General features: G+C 45.5%; 1 long non-coding RNA gene across 1 annotated transcript in view; it reads left to right on the top strand.

Annotated features, from left to right (window-relative positions):
• The first annotated feature begins 4749 nt into the window (after positions 1-4749).
• The window catches only part of LOC116626735, an 88855-nt gene continuing 76901 nt past the window's right edge, over positions 4750-16703 (top strand). The window contains exon 1 of the long non-coding RNA XR_004298317.1: positions 4750-4811. This is a non-coding gene — a long non-coding RNA (uncharacterized LOC116626735). The remainder of the gene's footprint in view (positions 4812-16703) is intronic.

The raw sequence follows: 16703 nt of genomic DNA, 5'->3' as shown, positions 1-16703 counted from the left end.
GTGATAATGCCTTAGTGTAACTCTAGCTACCAACTTTTTGCCAGGCTCTGTGATTAATGTTGGGTGTAAGAGGTAAATGAGCAAAAGGAACTTTCTGTCAGGAGCGATTGACAAGTCCTGTCACCCAACTACCTTGTGTCCATTTCTGTGTCTCCATGAGAGGTACCTAGGGGAGAAGAAGGAGTCCTGGACTGGAGGTCAAGGGTCTGGGAGCCTTGCCTCAGGTTGGCTGATGATTTGCTCTGTGATGCCCTGAGCAAATCACTCAGCAAGGGACCAACTCATTCAGTCTGTTTTCCTGGGGACTTTCCTGGTTTTAGCACTGGAAGTCCTACATCCTGGGAATCTCCCACACTTCTCCACAAAACATCACAGTTGGTCACCCTACACTCAACCCTAAAACTCCTATCAGGCTCCTTCAGGAGATTGCAAAGCACTTTGCAGAAGAGGAACATTTTCTTTTGTTATTTATTATATAAGTCATGCATGTTGATGGCTGAAAATGGAGATAACAAAAAAAGTACTATGCTAAAATGGCTAATAAACATAAGAAAAGATGCTCAGTTATACTCTTAAAGAAATGCAAATCAAAACAAGATATCACTTTCATCTCTCAGATTGGAAAAAAAAATGAAAACATTGAGAACACATAGTTTAAGCTGGAGAGGTGTGGAGGATGCATGCCCTTCCATTTTCCATGGTGGGAATGCAAATTGGTACAACCTTTTAGGAGGTCCATTTGGCATATCTATCAGCATCTGAAGGTGTACATCCTTTGTCCTAGCAAATCCATTTTTAAGAATGGGTCCTACAGAAATACTTGCATGAATGTATGAAGATGTATACAAAATAATGTTCGATACAGACTTTTTGTTGTTGTTAGAGAAAATTGGAACTAATGCAGGATTCCACCAACCAAGGGTGAACAATAGAAAAATTGAACATGGTGGAATTTTAGACATCCTCTTCCTGTGATTCCTATAGCCAGGGGTTCTCAAATGTTAGTGTGCATCAGAATTTTCTGGAGGGCTTGTTTAAACAGATTGCTGAGACTCATTCCCAGAGTTGTTGTTTTAGTAGTCTGGGGTGGAGTCCAAGAATTTGCATTTCAAATAAGCTCCCAAGTGATGCTGCTGGTCCCAGGACCACACTTTGAGAACCACTGATACAGAGAGAAAAGAGAAAAATTTTTCAAGTGTGACCTTGTCCAGATCTGGGAGGAGCACCGTCCGAGACAGAGAGGCCTGGGCAGGGAACCAGGAGGGAGATGGGACGTACCCTCTGATTTCCTCTCCACTGGCCCGAAGCCTTCACCTGATCCCTCAGAGCATAATCCAAGTAAAATCCTTGGCAAACAGGAAGCAGGAATGCCTGGGATTCCTACAGAGCAAGTCTCCTCTGTGGGCAAGGGAAGGGAGCAGCTTGAGGGTTGGCCTTGCTAGCAAAGGTATAGGGTGCAGAGGAAGAGAGAGGGCCAGCTGGGTGACTTCTGCCAGTTGTGTTTGTTGGTGTTTCTGCTCCTCCCTGGGAAGCTGGCATTCTGGTTTCAAGGACAACATCAGATGCTAGGGGAATAGAGGAGCAGGTGTTCTCTGGAACCAAACCTAGCAAATGAATTAACAGGTGCTGATTGCTGCCGGGCCGAGGTGTGTTACATGTGGATAACTGTTTTGCTGCCTTCTTCCTTCAATTCCAGGCTGAAACCAACCACCTCATCCTCTCAGCTAGAGGGCTGCTCTTGAACTCTCTCCATGTGCATACTGTGACTTAATTTGGGACTTTTCCTTAGGTACACAGTTTTGTACTGTCTTCCGTGGCTAGGGCAATGGTTGTGGCATGATGAAGAGTATGAAAAAGGAGTGCGGAAACACCCCCTTTCTTGCCTCCTTTTTGGAAACTCCCACAATCCCCACTACTACAACCTTTGCTAGAATTTTTCTCAATGTCCCAGGAAAGGTCAATGGAAGGCGGGAAAAGGAAAATAAATCATTGCTACTGCACCGCTCCTCACCCACCCATTTGGGCTTTGTTCCATTGCTGATCTCTGTTCTTTCTGTGTTCTATCTTTTGCTTCCACCAGATTTGTCCAGGTCCTTTAAAATGCTATATCTTCAGGGGTGCCTGGGTGGCTCAGTTGGTTAAGCATCCAACTCTTGTTTCGACTCAGGTCATGATCTCAGTGTGGCGAGATCAAGCCCTGCATCGGGCTCTGCCCTGAGCATGGAGTCCGCTTAGGATTCTCTCTCTCTCTCTCCCTCTTAAAAAATAAAAAGATTTAAAAAATATAAAATGCTATTCCTGGGCACCTGGGTGGCTTAGTAGTTAAGCGTCTGCCTTCGGCTCAGGTCATGATCCCAGGGTTCTGGGATCGAGCCCCGCATCGGGCTCCCTGCTCCTCGGGAAGCCTGCTTCTCCTTCTCCCCCCCCCCCCCGCTTGTGTTCCCTCTCTCGCTGTGTCTCTCTCTGTCAAATAAATAAATAAAAATCTTAAAAAAAAAGATGCTATTCCTTCTACTACCCGTTCTGTGCATCACCTAGAAAGGGCATTCTGGTGCCCACTCACTATTCACGGTCTTATTCTTGAACCACTTTGATCCATTCATCGCATTTCACTTGATTTTGGACTTGACTTTTCTGGCCATTGAATTTGTTATGCATTCTCCCATTTGTCTCTGTTCCTCATCCTTCATATTCATACCAACTTGGCTCTTCTCAAAAATGCTTTTAGTTCTCCACCTAAGCTTCACTGTCCTAGGTTACCATGGGTAACTCCCACTCTTAGTTCTCCCTGCTACCCTTTCTCTCACCCTTCTGGTTCCAGCACCCTGCCTGCAGACAGAGCAGCCCCCAAAGAAAAAGACTGGTAATTTCCTCTAGGGAAATCCCTGCCCTGAACTGGAGAAGAGAAATATGAACTTGGAAGCAAATGTTGAAGGCCCGAGCCGTAAGACTCCAGCCTAACACCAAGTCAGCTGTACAGCTCACGGGAGGGCTTTGAGCCATGAGCTGACAGAGAAGGACCGAAAGGTCGGCCAGTGAATGGAGCTCTGTGATAAGCTTCCTTAGCAGCGTCTCTGCTGTCCATGGTGCTGAACCCCACCAACCCGTTGCCTCGAAGAGACGAATAGGATCAAACGGTCCATAGGAAGGACATTAAAACCAACTGTCCTGGAACCTAAGCCCCACCAGGAAGATGCTTCACACTACATTAAGGTCTAGTTAAACTGTAGTTATTTGAGGTTGTCTGCTTGGGCTTCAGGTCCACTGACCAAGCAGAGAGGAAATAACATTGAACTGCTGGCCAAGCATTGTGCTTGACACCTTGGCTACATCTTAATCTTTAAAATAACTGACAGGGGGTGCCTGGGTGGCTCAGCCGTTGAGCGTCTGCCTTTGGCTCAGGTCGTGGTCCTGGGGTCCTGGGATCGAGCCCCTCATCGGGCTCCCTGCTCGGCGGGAAGCCTGCTTCTCCCTCTCCCACTCCCCCTGCTTGTGTTCCCTCTCTCACTGCCAAATAAATAAATAAAATCTTTAAAAAAAATAAATAAAATAACTGACAGGGGTAGGAATGATTATCTTCAATTTACTGATGAGGAAATAGAGGCACAGAGAAGGTGCTCACACTTTGGCCAAGCTCCTTCAGCTATTAAGTGGTAGAGTCAGGTCTCAGGCACAGAGGTGCCCATTCCCAAAGCTGGAACTGCTGCCATTAGACCCATGTGCCCTAAGGCTAGTGCCGATGGCTCTTTGTTAGGCAGATACCTAAGAGCTGCTGACATTTGGGTAGGTCACCAGATCGTATGTTTTCTCCCTGGGACATTTCAAATTTTAAATCTTTGAGACTCTGAAACCATTTCAAAAGCCCTCATTGTCCTCAAAAAACACACAACACACCCACACAAATGAACAAGCTTCATTTACTTTCTCATTTATGGGAAAGGGATGTGAATATAAGCAAGACATTCAAATTAAAATTGACTGTTTTATTTTAATTGACCTTTGATTTCCAACTCACTATCTCCCTCATGTCCCCGCTCCGGCCTCTTCCATCCCTTGCTGTGCTCTGTGAGTCATGAGGGCCTGAGGCTCAGCAGCTGTAATTGGTTTGTAACTTCCTGGAATGTCAAAGCCAAGATGGAAATTTTACGTATCACTCCACCAATTCTGTCCTGGCTTTAATAATAAGTTGGCAGAAGGGAAGGTAGATTTACAGCGGGAGAGAAATGTAATCAAATTTGGAGGTGAAATGCAATAAGTACAAATGCTAGTTTTCATTTGGAAGCTCCTTAGATAAATGTGATCTCACCCAGCTCCCCAGCCAAATCTGTTGTTTCTTCTCCTGGAGCGGTGGAGGGCCCTGGTGTAGTAATAATCCTCAATAGGAGAGTTTGTATTCAGGATTCCCCCTACCCCAGCCCCGGCAGAGTGACCCTGGAGGGCTGGGAAAACAATAGTGAAAGAGGCATGAAGAGTCCGTTAGGGAGACAAGGCTTAGCTGGGGCCTCAGACAAACAATACTGGAGGGGAAAGCTAGAGTTGAGTACTTGCTAGGTACTGTATTAAGTGCCTTGCATGCATTCTGTTTGAGTTTCATGGCAACCTTATAAGGAAGTGATGTTATTCCTCTCATTTGATAGAGAAATAAAGTGAGTTTTAGGGGTGGTATTCTCAGTGATCGCAGAATGAGATTCTGTTTCACTCTGAAGCTTATATTATTAACCCCTCTCTTCCAGGAATTTTAACAGCTATCGTTTCTTGAATACTCACACTCTTCAGGTGCTTCGAGAGAACTTCCATAGCATCTCTGTGTGGTAAGTACTGTTCCCATTATTATCTCTGTTCATCAGGCAAGTAAACTTTCACAAGATTGATCTTGTAAAAGTCAGTGGGTGTCACATGAATAGATGTTCGAATCATTAGCTGTTAGGGAAATGCACATTAAAATCACAATGAGATGCCCGTATACCTCTGTCCGGATGGTTAGAGTGTTTTTCCCATATGCTTCTTTTTTTTTCTTTTTCAAGTTTTTATTTAAATTCCAATTTGTTAGCATTAGTGTAATATTTGTTTCAGGTGTAGAATTTAGTGATTCATCACTTATGTATAACACCCAGTGCTCATCACAAGTGCCCTCCTTAATCCCCGTCACCTATGGGATGATTACAGTTTTTGAAAATAGTGATAACACCAAATGCTGGTGAGGATGGGGAGGACCTGGATCACTCATTCATTGCTGGTGGGGATGTATAGGGATGTAGCCACTCTCAAAAAGAGTATGGCAGTTTCTATGGAAGTTAAACATGTGCTTTATCATACAACCCATCAATTGTACTCTTGGGCAATTGTCCCAGAGCAGTGAAGACCTATATTCACACAAAAGCCCATGCATAAGTTCATAGCAGCTTTATTCATAATGACCAATAATTGGAAACAATCCAGATGTCCTTCAACAGGTGAATAGTTAAATTGTGGAACATCCATACTATGAATTAATAGTCAGCAATAAAAGGGACAGGCTACTGTTACATGCAACAACTTGGATTGGTCTCCGAGGGATTAGGCTGAGTGGGGGAAAAAAGCCAATCCCAAGGGATCACATACCATATGATGTCATTTATATAATATTTTTGAAATGACAGAATTATAGAAATGGAGATTAAAGGTGGCCATGCATTAGAGAGGAGGGGAGGGAGGCAGCTGGTGGTGGCTGTCAAAGGGCAGCACGAGGAATTCCTACGGTCATGGATCCCAACAGCGGTGGTGTTGACACAGATCTACACATGGGATAAAATTGCATTGAACTAAACACATACACACACACGTATGAATGGATTGTATCAATGTCAACTTCCTGGCTGTGATATTGTATCATATTTATGCAAGGTTACCATTGGAGAAAATTGGGAAAAAAGATCTATGACCTCTCTTTTTTCTTAAAAGCGAATGTGCATCTACAGTATCTTAAAATAAAACCTTTTTTTATTATTTATTTATTTTTTTTAATTTTTATTTTTTTTATTTTTTTTTTTTTAAAGATTTCATTTATTTATTTGACAGAGAGAGAGACAGCGAGAGCAGGAACACAAGCAGGGGGAGTGGGAGAGGGAGAAGCAGGCTTCCCGCGGAGCAGGGAGCCCGATGCGGGGCTCGATCCCAGGACCCTGGGACCATGACCTGAGCCGAAGGCAGACGCTTAACTACTGAGCCACCCAGGCGCCCCTAAAACCTTTTTTTAAAAAATGTCAGTGAGAGAAGTGATTGGAGAGAGCAAAGAGGGGAGAAGTGAAGGCACTTGCCCAAGTTCACACACGAGGCAATTGGACTCCAGAGCCTTGGGCTCCTATCCTTTGCTCTGTGCTGCCTCCCCATCTGATAGAAAACTGTTTATCCTTTACTTCTGGGAGCTTCCCCTTCTTCTCTTCATCTGACTTCAGTGATGTGATCAATAAAGGGGCCTGGAGTCCAAGATCACAAGGCCCATGCTCTTACTCACACTCAGTGTTCATACTCTACTGGCCCACTCCCCACACCCCCAGTCTGTTGTCCTCAGCCTTGCTGGAACTGGGCCAAGTGCTGCTTTTCTAGACCCGCCTGGCCCTGAGTCCAAACTAAGCTAGAGCAGAGGAAGCAAGTCTGATCCTATGAGGTGAAGTGAAGTGTCATTCCCTGGCAGGCTGGTCTTCAGGATCTGCGGAGGTGCTCCCATCTAATCAAAAGGCTTGGGCCTGAGTCCTGAGCTCTCCCCTCTCTCCCTCTGGGCCTCTAGTCTGCTTCCCGCCCCACGTTCCTGCTATAGGTGTTGTACAGACTCCCAGCTCCTCCATAAAGGGAATTACAAACTGGAGGTCTACAGATATGTCTTCTTTGGTTCACACAACTATTATAAAATGGAATTCTTTCGACAACATTGAAAAATAAGGATATTTCATTTCAAAATCTAGACTTTCAGATTGTCTTGACAAACCTGGAGGATCTTGTGTGGCAAATGGCTGAGTTGTGCCCCCAGTAGAGGGCATGCAGTGTTTGGGTCAGCGCACTTCAGACTCCAAGGTTGCCTGCCTGTCTCCGTGGGCACTGGTTTGGGACCCCTGCTCCGTGAGCCTGGATCTGCCTTCATCTACTAGCCCTCCCACTCTGAGTTGGGGTTGTCCCCTTCCTCTGAGCTAAATCACAGATGCTGTGAAGAGCTTCCTTCCACATTCTGCTGGCTGACCTGAGGTGAATCACCAAAGCTCAGGGACTAAAGTGCCCACGGGAAAGAGACAGTGAATAAGAGATGTGAACGTCTTAGATGCAAAATTCTTAAGTGCATGGCTGGTGACTTGGCTGGGACCTCATTTTTTAGTAACCAAATGGGCTTATTTGGTTTCTGGGGAAGTTGAAAAGATGTCAGAGACCCATCTGGCTGGCAGTAAATTGAGAGTTTACTATTTTCAGGTATCTAGTTACTTGCTCCAAGCTTATCTCTGAGGGGATGATTTTGCCCATGATTTATAGGCTGTAGGAAACACCTTCTCCTAGGGCAAGAATAAATAGTCTTTTCTAATTTTTGATCTCCTCCTGTGCAGCATTATTACCAGCCACATTGTGTAGCTGGGCAGGATGCAGGGCAGGGAAGGAAAGCCTCCAGGAGACAAGGAGGAAAGTTTGCTGCTCTGCCTCGGGCGGGTCCCCATCTTCTCATCCTGAACTCTTCATCACTTTAGGATTTTTAATGCCTACTTAGAATATTTGGAGGATATGGGCTTTTTACTAACCACTCCAGTGCTTGGGTTCTCCCCACCTCATGTCCCAGTGGATGCCAACATTAAATCAATCCCTCGTAGCAGTGAGACCCACATTTCTTATAGCAGAGTCTGTGGCCAGATTTTGTTCTAGGTGACTGGGCCCAAGAATCTGCATTTTGCTGAGTTACACTCTAGCCAGGAAAAACTTACTCAAATGGAAGTTTGATATTTAACTGATATAGACTCTAAATTCTAGAGGAAAGATTAAAGTATATATAGGCAATGGAAGTTGAATTTTTCACTAGATGGCTTTGTTTCGTAGGTAAGTTTTGGCAGGGTGGAGAGCTGCAGAATTTAAGGCTGGGTTTAAAGGCTTCAAGCATGGAAAATATTATGGTGTTCCCTGGATCTACCACCATTAATTCAGAATAAAAGTAATACTAAGGCAGAAAACACAAAGTGTATGTGTTGAAATAGCTTCCTTCTGAGATGTGCTAATTGGCAAAAGTTTAATTAATTTGTTGAAATGGAAACAATTTTATTTTGTGGCTGCTACTGCTTAGCTGGTGTCCCATGATGATGTTTGTTCTGCCTCGTGAATCATCTGGCTCTGGTAACATTCATTCATTCATTCATTCATTCATGCAATGAGTATTTATTGAGCTTGGCATAGCAGTTAACCAAAAGGCAAACATCTTTGCCTCTACGGAGCTTACGTTCTAATGCTGGGGAGACAAGCAAGAAACACAGTATATAAAATATATGGCATGTTAACAGTGATGCGTGCTCTGGAGGATAATAAGGCAGGAAAGACAGATAGAGGTTCCAGAAGTTGGAGGAGAGGTGATCAGGGAAGGCTTCCCAGAGGCAGGGTTTCTCAAAGTGAGCAAGTGAGCCTTGGAGGAGGCAAGTCCTGGCAGAGGGCACAGAACTTCGCCTAATCCTGGAGCAGCCAAGATGCAGGACCCTCAGGTACAAAGCCCCAGGTGACCCCAATCCAGAGGGAAGCCAGGCCAGACCGTCCCTCTCTTCTTACAGTAGTAGCAGAGTCTGAGCTGCTGCTCATCGCTGGTGACAACAGGGGCTGTCACCCAACTTCTGCTGAGAGTTACCACCTTCTCCTCGTGGGTCTGATCTGTCCAGTGAACCCCAGTTAAGCACCGATTCCATGCCTGGACCTGTACCAGGCACCTGCAGGTCAGAGACTGGTCAGCAAGCCTGACACAGAAAGTTAGAATCTCAGTGTGAGGCACTGAGCAGGGGCTGGTGGGGGGGAGGGTGGGGTCAGGGGCTTCCTGACTCTGACTTTCTCTCATCCCATGTCCCACTCACTCATACTCTAGGCCGCTTTCTAGGTCTCAGAGTTACCAAGTCTGGACTCACTGCGGGGCTTTTGCTGTTTCTTTCCCTTGCATTCTCTTTCCCCAGGTCTTCCAGGGGTGAGCCTGCGTACTGTCACTCTGTGTCTCATCCTTTATTTCCTTCCTGTCATAGCCACTATCTGAAATGATGGGTACTTGTGTCCCCTCTCCCTCACTCTTTCCACGAGAGCTGGGACCCAGTTTCTCCCATTCATCCCTCCATTCCTGGGGCCTGACAAATAAGAGGCTCTCAGTGAATATCGACCAATGAATAATTGATGCATACTTGAGCAACCTACACCCCTCTGCCTGCTGTTCAGGCCAGTGTGGCACATTCTTGGATGCTCCCACTGGCCATGAGAACTGTTGTCATCCATCCTGCAAGACTCAGAGCAATGTAATGATTAAGAAGATGAATTAGGGATCCAGACAGGCTTGCTTTGACATCTGGCTCTGCCCCCTTTCAAATGGTCTGCCCTGGGCAGGTTAATTAACCTCTCTGAGCCTCAGTTTCCCCACCTGAGCAGAGGATGCTTTCAGTAAATAGTAGCCTTTGTTATTCTGCCCAAACAATGGTTACCAGATTCCTGTGTCCAGAAGGGTGGCTTGTACCACTTTCTTCCCAAGATGAGAGCCTTGGCCTAGGCTGGAGCCCCCAGAGACCCCTGCAGAGAGATGGACACATCTAAAAGTCCAGCCTCAGTGATTGTGCCTCTAGGGACCAAGAGTTAATGATCCAGGGATGGTTAATGAGCTTCCTCCTCTGCTCTCTCCCATCGCAGGTGGCATGGCAGCCTTCCAGCCCAGCGGCTGCTCCCTGCACCTGTCCCCTCCACATCCAATTTCTTTGCAGTGTCCTAAAAAGCTAACCAAGCTGAAATCACTTATACCAAGGTTCTAAAACTCCGGCACCATTATTCAGTGTTCTTGAGGCCCCAACCTCATCACCGTCTCCCCATCCTTCCCATCTGCTGGAGCGGTTGAAGGACCCAGTGTTAACCACTGAGGTGATCTCTTTGGTGCTGCCCGTCTGGCCCTGCTTGGGTGGGGAGGACAGAATGAGGCTGCCCTGGAGGGCTTGCTTTGGTTGTGAATTCCTGAAACATCCCTTCTCATTCCTGAGCATTCTTCCTGGTGCTTTCCCAGGTAGCCCCACACATTAGAGTCCCAATTATATTATCTAATAAACGCCACCAGGGATTACCCCTGGAGAGGTGGCAGAACAATGTGGCTAGGAACAAAGACTCAGGAGTCGGGCTGCCTGGATTGAATCTTGGCTCCACCATTTAATAACTGTGATCTTGGCCCAAAATAATGTTAGTGTTCATTATCACATACAGCCTGCTTCACGGGAGCCAGGCATTGCTCATAAACCCTCAACCTAATAATAATAGGAGCTAATATTTATTGAGAGCCAGGCAATACTTGATGAATTCCCTTAATCTCCAGAGGACAGGTATGTTCATAGATAACTTTTGGTGTTCAGGGCTGTGCTTCAGCTGGGACTGGACCAGAAGCCTATGAACCCCAGGCGTTATTTGCATGGTGAGTTACATCAGGGTAAGGGAACTGTGATGAGGACATTGTAAGGGTTCATGTCCAGGCTCAGAGAAGACAGGATGGCATGTCCTCAGCCTAGCTTAGCCCAGCCCACACCACATCCCCTGGCCCTTGTCAGATTTCAGCAGCAGCCCATGGTGGGCACTTCTCATGCATGCAGACAGTGTCCCACCTTCTCTCTGCTTCTCTGTCTCACTGAGAGCCGACTCAGCCCTTGGACAGGCTGGGGAGATAATGCCCTTGGGGATAGACCTCAACTAATGGGATATGGGAGGAGGGGTAAATGTCTCAGCCTCCTGTCCTTCAGAGACACAATTCCTCAGCATGTCTATGGTAGGACTGAGTCCTACTTATCCACAACAGTTATCAGGTGAACAGCACACAATTTATTGACTTTTTATTGACTTTTCTTCTTTCCCCTATTACTCTGCCTACTTCTCCTCTCCTACTTCTTGGGATCACCTCCCAAATCAACTATTGGTACCCAAATCCTTGCCTCTGGCTCTGCTTTGAGGGATCCCAAACTACGACAGTCACGTAGTTCTGGGAGCTCCAGGGGACTGCCCTCTGGTCTACGCAGTGCTTTCTCTGCTGATTCCCAGAGCACTGACACAGCAGACACGGCTGATGCACAGGAACTGTGGGACTCAGGTGGTGTTCAAGCACATGTGTGACATCTTCCAAGGCTCCCAGCAAAACCTGGGGTGGTGTTGTCATGTTGACTCCTTATCATTCCCCCAAATGTACTCTTCCCTTTTAATTATAGGACTCTGTAGGCTGTTCAGTGGAAACTACATTTCGCATCCTCCCTTGTAGCTCGGCGTGGCCACATTCTTGCCATTGGAATGTGAGAGGAAGTGATGTGTCATTTCCTTAAAAGGAAATTGCTTGGCCTCTAATTCTTCTCTTCTCCCCTCTCTGGGGGCTGGAATGTTGGTGGTGGTGCACGAGCTTTGACTTAGATGAGAACAAGATAGAAGGAACCTGGGACCCTGAGTGACACTGTAGAGCAGAGTCACCTCCCTGTCCGGGACCACTGTCCACCTCTGGGATGTTACATGGGGGAGAAATCAACTTCTATTTTGCCTGAACTACTATGTATTTAAGTCTCTCTGTTCCAGCAACTTATCCTGTGCCCTAATGAAGGAGTCTGAGCAAGCAAATTACAAGTATAAATGCTGGTGTGACCTCATTTGTGCCCCAAGGCTGGTGAGGCCTAGGGGCATTTTGGTTGTGTAACTCTCCTATATGGTATGCTGAGCACTAAGGAACACCTAGTCAAGTGAGACCCAGGCTCTTCTCTGACTTATCACAGACCTCAGAGGCTCCCTTCTCAGCTTGTGTCCCCCTTCCTGTAATGCCATCTGCTTCCATGTTCTTTCTCCCAAACACCCTCTTCCCAGGCGTGGCTGTATGTTAGGCTTGGGCTGTCTTGTGTGGAGAGGGCTTTAAACGGAATACTCAGTCAGCTTCGGCGACCTGGGCCCCACAGTAAAGAGGCAGCATGTTCTGGAGCAAACATGCCTTGGCTTGTGTCTTCTCATCTTTGTGTCCATGTGGGGGCAGTATTCCACCTTTAGGTCATCCTGTATCTCGTTATCTATTGAACAGGTGGTGATGACTTATGGTATTAGTTTTCTATTGCTGTGTAACTAATTACCACGGCCTTGGCAGCTTAAGATAGCAGCCATTTATTACCTCACAGTTCTATGGGTCAGGATGCAGGGTGGGCTCAGCTGGGTTCTCAGTTTCAGGTTCCCCAAGGCTGAAACCAGATGTCAGCTGGGCTTGGCTGTCATCTTGAGGCCCTGGTGGAAAAAACCACTTTGGGGATCATTCAAAGTGTTGGCAGAATTCAATTCCTGGGGGTTGTAGCACTGAAGTCCTAGCTTTCTGGCTGGCTATTGGCCACTCTCTAGTCCTTACACACGGTCCCCTTCATGTCCAAAATCAACAATGGCACGTTAAATCATTCTCATCCTTCAAAAATCTTGCTGACTTTACTCTTCTGCTATCAGTTTGGGAAAACTTTCAGTCTTTAAAGGGATCCCATGATTTTATTAGACTCACCAGATAGCCCTCCTTTTTGATGAACTCAAAGTCAACTGATAAGTAACCTCAATTACATCTGCAAAATCCCTTTTGCCATGTAAGGTAGTGTGATTGCAGGCATGATTGTGCATCATATTCACAGTCCTGGTCATTATAGCAGGAAACCTTGGGGCCATCTTAGAATTCTGCCCACCACATCTGCAGTCCCTTGGATTTTAGAATGTTTGACCTTCAGCCTTCCTCAGGGGGAAGGAAAGGTTGTTTCTCAATGCTGGATTTAGGGGAAGAGCCCTACTATGTCAAGGTGTCCAAGGGGGTGAGATTAAGAGCCAGAAGCACGATTAATCTTGGATGAAAGGCAGAGATTTTATTTGCTCATCCAGCCATATTTATTGAGACCCTCTAGTGCTAGGTGCTCTGGATCTGGCAGTCAAAGGGACAGGGGCAGTCCATGCCCTTGTGGAGCTGATGGTCATAGTGGTGTAGCAGATCTTGAAGATGATGATGGCTCCCCAAGGAGAACTATAGGGGTCAGTGGGAGGGAAACTGAGGTTAGAATGTCAGCTAAGTGTGAAGAGAGCATGGATTGACATGTGGTTGAGGTAAAGTTTTACAATTTCTGTGAGGAATGTGAAGGCCACCATCTTTTTGGTGAGGTTAGAGATCAAACATTAAAGAGCACCAAGTCCTTTAAGAATCCTGAGATCTCCTTGGGTCCCATGGATCACCGAGAAACTCTATAACTTAGCTTATTAGCTTAGCCTTGGGGTCACCAACTTGAATAGGAATGACTACCAGGGCAGGAACTTGACATCAATCAATGAAGCAGCCTGAGTGTGAACTAAAGAACACGGCAAGCATGAAGGCAAATGGGGACTGGCCTGTGGTCTCAGTGTCGGGGGTGGGGGGAGAGTGGTGGGTAACAGGGGACAGTGTTGTCTCTGCACACGAGCATGGACACCTAAGGTGGGGGGGTCCAGCTGCTTGCACCATCGGGGACAGATCATCTGGTCTTCTGATTTTTAACTAAATTCAACTGATTTTGTAAAATATCCCAAAATATTTTAAAATTTAAGTAATTTAAAATTTAATTTTTTTGAAAATGTAAGGATCTTCAGAGAGGTGACACATGTGTGGGTGTTTGTGGCCCAGGGCCAGCCTGCAGGCTTCTGTTTGTGACTTTCAGCAGAGTTACCCTCCCTGAGTTGAATTTGGATGATCTGACATCAGCTTTAACTGAGAACAGTTCTGAGGAGGGAGGTGGCCTCTGTATCTCAGAGTTCCCAGCCCGAAGTTCTGCATGAGAAATGCCTTTGAGATTTCAGCTGAGGAAACCTTATGTGTCCTCCTAGAGATTCCTTTTTCTTTCTCTTCTTCCATCATGACCTCGAGAACAATCATGTTGCCCTTTCTGCCATCCATGTTAGATGACCACCATTCAATTCTACTTATCCCTCCCCCAGAATCTAGTATTTTGTCTTCTCTTCCTCCTCAAAGTCTCAACTCAGGCAGCTCTACGGGCTTCTGTTCCATTTCCTGGTACTTACTATCTGCCTCTGGGCAGGGGAGGTAAGTATTTTATTTAGCTCTGTATCTGCAATGCCTGGTACATGGTAGGCACTCAGTAAATATTTGAGTGTTGGACCAATGACTTGAGTATTGGACGAAGGATATGTTGGCCATTATTTTTGGTTGATACCAGAAATAGGCATGTATAAAAAGAACTCTGAAATTTGCGTAACTGCTATTATTGAGAACTCATCTCTCAATGTCACTTAATTAATTAGGGTGACCAACCATCCTCATTTTCCCAAGACTGAGGGAATTCTTGAGACGCAGTACTTTTAACCCAGGAAAACTGGGATGAGTTGGTCTCCTGCCCTTAAATAAAGACCTGAAGGAAAACAAGATTCTCTTGAAGCTCAGAAAGATGGAAAAAGCCCATTTCTCCTGCTAATCTGAGATGTTTTCTTTTGTCTGCTGATGGGATGTTTCAGAGCTCGCGTGTTTCTTCCCTCTTTGCTTTGACCTCTGAGAAGCTCCAAGGTAACTTCTCTGACATTAGTCAGTAGCATCTGTCAGTCCAGTTAGTGTGAAATAATTGTCTCATTGCCTCTGCCTTGGTTTTTATTGTCTTTTTTTCTCTTTAAAAATTTTAACAGATGGTACAAATTGTACCCAGAATTACATTAAATTATTCTTACCCAGGGGCACCTGGGTGGCTCAGTCAGTTAAGCATCTGATTCTGGGTTTGGCTCCGGTCTGACCTCAAGGTGGTGGAATTGAGCCCCTGGTCGGGCTCCGTGCTCAGGGTGGAGTCTGCTTGGGATTCTCTCTCTCCCTCTTCCTCTGCCCCTCCTCGGATCTCTCTCTCTCTCTCTCAAAATAAATAAATAAATCTTTAAAAAAAATTGTTCTTACCCAGCAAACATGGAGGAATGCTATGTCTTTTTGCTTCTTTTCAAGTGGCTACTATTCTATCCTATGTGTTTATTATTTCAGGGGTTGGCAAACTATGATCTTTGGGCCAAATCTGGGACTGCTGCCTCTTTTTGTAAGTAAACTTTTATTGGAATAGAGCCATGCTTATTAATTTACGTATCATCTGCGGCTGGTTCAGTGTTACATTGGCAGAGTTGAGTAGTTGTGACAGAGATCGTGTGGCCCACAAAGCCTAAAATACTTACCATCTGTAAAGTTTGCCAATCCCTGCATTCTATCAGAGACCTCAAATCCTTTTGAAAGGATTTCTATAGAATTTCAGATTTTACATATATAGGTATACTTTCTGTTCCAAGATATAGTATCTGTGTATATTTCTGTTTATAAAAGTAATATATGCTCGTTATAAACATGCGAACAACACACAAATATGTAATGAAGATAGTAACCATCCCTTTTAAACTCAATTCCTATGAGTGGCTTCAGTTACCTAATTGATATAGATTCTTCCTGATTCCTTTCAGTATGTAAACTAATCTGCATGTATCATTAAAACACTAAAAAAGAAATAAACCTCCATGTGAGCAGATTTTCCTGGGTAAGCATTCTTAAATTCTCCATCAGCAGCATTTTTCAGCCGCATCTCCACTGACATACTGGCTGACATTCCCACTCATTGTTTCCAATATCTTTCCTCATTGATCTAGTTTAATCAAAAGCCCTTTCTAACTCATCTTCACAACAGCAACATCATTGCAAGTTCCAATTATTCTTTTTTTAATCATTACTAATTACCGTTACTTTAAAACATCTCTCAGAACCAGTGAGGATGTCAGATGCCTGAAGATTGTCACCCTGCTTCTAAACCATTAAGCTAAGTATTTAGGACGGTGGCTTCGGCTGATCATCCTCTTGGTTCTGGGAGATCACTCAGCCCCCGAAGTCCAGATCTTGTAGGGCATCTGTCGTCACCCAGAATCTGCAGTCCATTGTGTTTTCTACATCCCGATTGGACCAGTTTCCCTTATCCCCCTCTTCCCTCCCCAGACATTTGCTCTGTCCCCTCTGGAATTCCCAGTTTGTCACCAGCAGACATCCCTATATTCTCAACCTCTTCTCTGACATTGTCTTTAATTTCTTGTCTTAGCTTACACTCAGAGGTCCCCCAGCCTCCTGGGCAGCCTTCCTGAGTGTAGGTTGCTTATCTCTGTCACCTCAGGTACCTCAGCATTCCCCTTTGCCACTTCCAAAACATTTTCCCTTTCAAAAAAATCCCCAAATCTTTCAAGTGGAATCCTCAGATTATGGTACCAGTTGCTTCTCCTCAAAGTGGTCATTTACCATCCCCTCACTCATTAAAGACTCTGGTGCCCAGTTAGTCTTTCTCTTCATTACCATCCCACTCTCCTCATCATTCTTGGTGATTTCAACATTTAGACAGCTAACTCGTCCAACCCTTTGACTTCTCCATTCCTTGGTCTTCCTACACGCCCGTGATTTGTTTCTCCACTTCTCCTCATGCTTTCCAATAGCCTCGACATTGATGGTAACTGTACAACCT

This window comes from Phoca vitulina, unplaced genomic scaffold (genome assembly GCF_004348235.1).
Source record: "Phoca vitulina isolate PV1807 unplaced genomic scaffold, GSC_HSeal_1.0 scaffold90, whole genome shotgun sequence".
In the NCBI taxonomy this organism is placed as follows: Eukaryota; Metazoa; Chordata; class Mammalia; order Carnivora; family Phocidae; genus Phoca; species Phoca vitulina.
Note: the sequence above shows the minus strand (reverse complement) of the source record. Positions and strands in the feature narration are given on the sequence as shown.